Source organism: Oncorhynchus masou, unplaced genomic scaffold (assembly GCF_036934945.1).
Source record: "Oncorhynchus masou masou isolate Uvic2021 unplaced genomic scaffold, UVic_Omas_1.1 unplaced_scaffold_9315, whole genome shotgun sequence".
NCBI lineage: Eukaryota > Metazoa > Chordata > Actinopteri > Salmoniformes > Salmonidae > Oncorhynchus > Oncorhynchus masou.
Window position 1 is genome coordinate 5,374 of NW_027015800.1, and position 4,115 is coordinate 9,488.

Genomic DNA, 4,115 nt, shown 5'->3' on the forward strand with positions numbered 1-4,115 from the left:
GACAGTGTTGTTAACAAAGGCTAAGCTTGTGAGCCAATATATTTATTTCATTTCATTTGCGATTTTCATGAATAGATATGTGAAACTTGCACAATAACAAAAGTTTTCAGAAATGAATGAGCTTGAGGCTATGATTACGTTCCCGGATACGGGATTGCTCGACGCTAGAGGTTAATAATTCTACCCCCAACTAAACTAATCAGATGGCTACCTAGACTATTTACATTGAACCCCCCTTTTTTTTACACTGCTGCTACTCGCTGTTTATTATCTATGCATAGTCACTTTACAAATGACCTCGACTAACCTATACCCCCTCACATTGACTCGGTACCGGTACCCCCTGTATATAGCCTAGTTATTGTAATGTAAATGTCTTGTGTTACTTTTTGATTGATGATTTTTTTTTTACTTTATTTAGTGAATATTTTATTAACTGCATTGTTGGTTAAGGGCTTGTAAGTAAGCATTTCACTGTAAAGTCTACCTGTTGTATTTGGCGCATGTGACAAATAAGATTTGATTTGATAACCTAAATACTGTATCCATGTTGGCAGGTCTGATAGTAAAGGGTGATGGTGGACACGTGACATTATGTGTGTACGATATCACCTACCTGTCTGTATCTAGGGCCACCAGGGGCTTCTCATCAGGGCTCTGGTCTAAGGAGGAGTAGCCCTTATTGGGCACCACCAGCCTGTGGAGAGGAGAGAGGGAGTGAGTGAAAAGAGGGAAAGGTAAAGGTGGGCAGGATAGTGGGAACACAAGAAGGAAGAGGTAGAACAGACCAGGAGGAAGAGAGTGAGTGAGAGTGAAAGAAATGGGAGGGGTTGTAGATACCAGTGAAGAGGGACATAGGGAGAAAGAAAACAATGAATAAAGGGCCAAAAGGGAGGAGGCCCTAGTCAGGACCGAGGTCAGCTCTCACCGTGTTCTGGCCATGACATTGTTCTTCTTGGGCTGCTGGTTCACTGGACTTCCTGCATTGCCATTCTTCAGTGATCCCTTCCTGGCCAGCTCTCGCTGTTTCTCTGCACATCACAGGATGTGACATCAGAGGATTGTGGGGGCCGGGCACAGTGCCATAGCAGTCTGGAATAACTCTCCTGACACCATTCAGCTGGTTATCTGGTTGGAGGTCAGAGATGTGTCCAAAGATGACAGACCAGAACCATCACACACATCCCCAGACTATACACACACAGCACATTCACACCTGGTGCAAGAGCGACTCAATTCTGGCCCTAATGAACTTACTGAGTCAACTTTCTGAGTGAATTTACAGAGTAAGGTATTTTGTGATTATTCGATCTTAGCAAATCACATTACTAGACCTACAAAGCGTGGTTTAAATAGAAAACATATAAATGGTAGCTAGTTAGCTACCTTCCAACTAAAGCGAAGCTTCACATAGACAAAAATCTAATCTGTGGATGATGTATCGCACTTGTGGGAAAACTTTCCCCATAAAAAGAAAAGAACACAAATACATTTTCTAAAATCTTCATGTTGCCTCATACAAGCATATGGATGGGAATAGGGGGTACATAAGTCAGGCTAATGACTGCAGCTTGCTAGTTTGAGGTTTTGATATAACAGACATTCTGGGCAGCAGGGAAATATCTGGTGTGCGGGACTAGAACCATCCAACAGTAACAGTGACTCCCTCCCTCATCCCATATGTTATGGGAACATTTTGTTAAAAGGGGAACATGAGTAGGGTTTGCTCATCAAAGACATGTCTTTTTACAAATTATTTTAATTGAGTCATTATTTTACCATGTCATTTTCTGGTCATCCCAATGAGGTATTTCCAATGTGTTTATACAGGTATGTATGCCTTTTAAGCCTTGACACTAAACCTAGCCATTTTATTGCTCCTTCTACAGAACCGTGTATTGCTCCCTTCTACAGTAGCTCCTTCTACACCTTGTATTGCTCCTTCTCCCCATGTGCTACAGAACCTTGTATTGCTCCCTTCTACAGTACCTTGTATTGCTCCTTGTACATTGCATGCTCCCTTCTACAGAACCTTGTGTGCTCCCTTCTAGAACTTGTATTGAACCTTACAGTGTATATTGCTCCTTCTCAGAACCTTACGACAGAACCTTGTGTGCTCCCTTCACAGTACATTGTATTGCTCCCTTCTATGAACGCCTTGTTGCTCCCTTCTACAGAGGAGACCTTCATTGCTCCTTCTACAGAACCTTGTATTGCTCCCTTCTACAGAACCTTGTATTGCTCCCCTTCTACAGAAATTGCTCCCTTCTTGTATTGCTCCCTTCTACAGTACCTTGTATTGCTCCTTGTATTTCTCCCACATCTTTGTATTGCTCTCCGGACATGTGACCACTGTCCAAGGTGCTGAAATAAACAGAGGTACTAGGTTCTGCTGAGACCTCTTACGCTCACCTATCTTCATCTGCAGAGGGGAGAGGGGGGCTTGTAGTTGTAGTGACTGGCTCGCCCTCCCTCGTGTCTGAGTCTGCCTCCGAAGAAGCTGTGGACGATGCGGGTCCTGGAGAGGGGGTTCTAAATTGCATCACAGTAGTGAGAAGTTGGTGTCACATGACTCACGTTCTGGGATGTTTATATATTTTTATTGTCATTATTTATAGGCTAGTAAATACAATAGGCCTATTGCTACTGTATTAGAAAAATATACTTGTGAGATTTCCTGTCCGGCTCCACACACACATATACACTTTGCACACATCAAAGGTTTGTCAGGTTGTCACATCTTAATTGTGACACACATTACACTCACAACTCCCAAAAGCTACGCCACTGCAGATACAGACAAACACTTTCGCTGAATCATGGTATTCCAGATGGGCTCCACCAAAGCAGGGGTGGGCAACATATGGCCCACGGACCAAATCCGGCCCTTCAGGCAATTCAATCTGGCAGGGAGGTTTGAGTAAAAAGGAAGACCACTCTTGAATGTCTAAAACTAGACATCAAGTATGTAGAAATATAATGGACCTATACAGTATTTAACTTCCCGTTTTCAGGCCATAAATTACTTCTGATTAACAAATTGCTCAGGAAAAAAATTGTGTGGCCCTCCACTGAATTTTTAAAGCTAGATGTGGCCCTTAAGCCAAAATTATTTCCCACCCATGGACTTGAAAAACAGCGACTCGATACAGCAAACTAACATGGTCTACTGAGACACAACACTAACTATATGCCTACAGCATCTGATGCGCGAGCGGGTTTGATTCTGAGTGAAACGCCATATGCTGCCGTGGAGGGTACCGCTCCACGCAGTCACCGCATGATGAAGTAATCGAAGGGGGGCTAGGCCTTACTCGCTCCGATAGGCCAGCCAATTGCTTTTGTAATATTCATAAATAGCAAACAATTAAATAATAACATGATCTGTTACATACATGCCAATCCTACCTACGATTTTTGCAATGACAGGCTTTGTCTCATTTGTTTGTCCCAGAGCGGATGGCTCTGCGAGGTTGAGATGGTTGTTTTCGCCAAAGCATCATCGATGCTCACTACAGCTCGATCACTTGAAAAACGGATATTGATCAAGGTCGTCTTAAATTCGCTTCTCATCGCCATAAAGCCAGGCATACTCTCGTGACCTTATGGTTTCCTACCAATAATGCGACATTTTTCTACATTTATCAGACAGCTAAAACGAAATGCAACAAATTAACACCAGGCCAATATCGAAATTAAACAATACATTACAGGCAAAATTGATAGCGTCAAAAATGTAGTGGCCTAGTCTAACAGTATAGGAACATACTGTATTAGCCAATGCGATAATTTATCATCACAAGTTGTAGCCTATAAAAAACATCCCACTTACAAGCGGCTGCATCGCTCCGCCTGAACAGCGCTAGGCACCTGAAATCTATCTACCGGTATCTCTTCCATCCATTTGGCGAGGTGTTATTTCTACCGTTTATACCGGGTAATTAATAATACGGCAGCGCCGTGTGTTTTAGTGTGATCAATTATGGCTGAGATTTTCGGTTTCTTAGATTTATATCAATCTCTGCGATTCTCCGGTTCTTTGCCCCTTGTCCCAACGAGCAGTATCTGTAGTGACCAGTCGGTGACTCAACTTCCACTTCCGGGTGGATCCGTTA

The 4,115-nt window shown here is 43.0% G+C and overlaps 1 pseudogene; it reads right to left on the reverse strand.

The window, feature by feature from the left end:
• Positions 1–452: 452 nt before the first annotated feature.
• Positions 453–3,900, reverse strand: LOC135538220 (protein FAM219A-like; annotated as a pseudogene).
• Between the last annotated feature and the right edge of the window lie 215 nt (positions 3,901–4,115).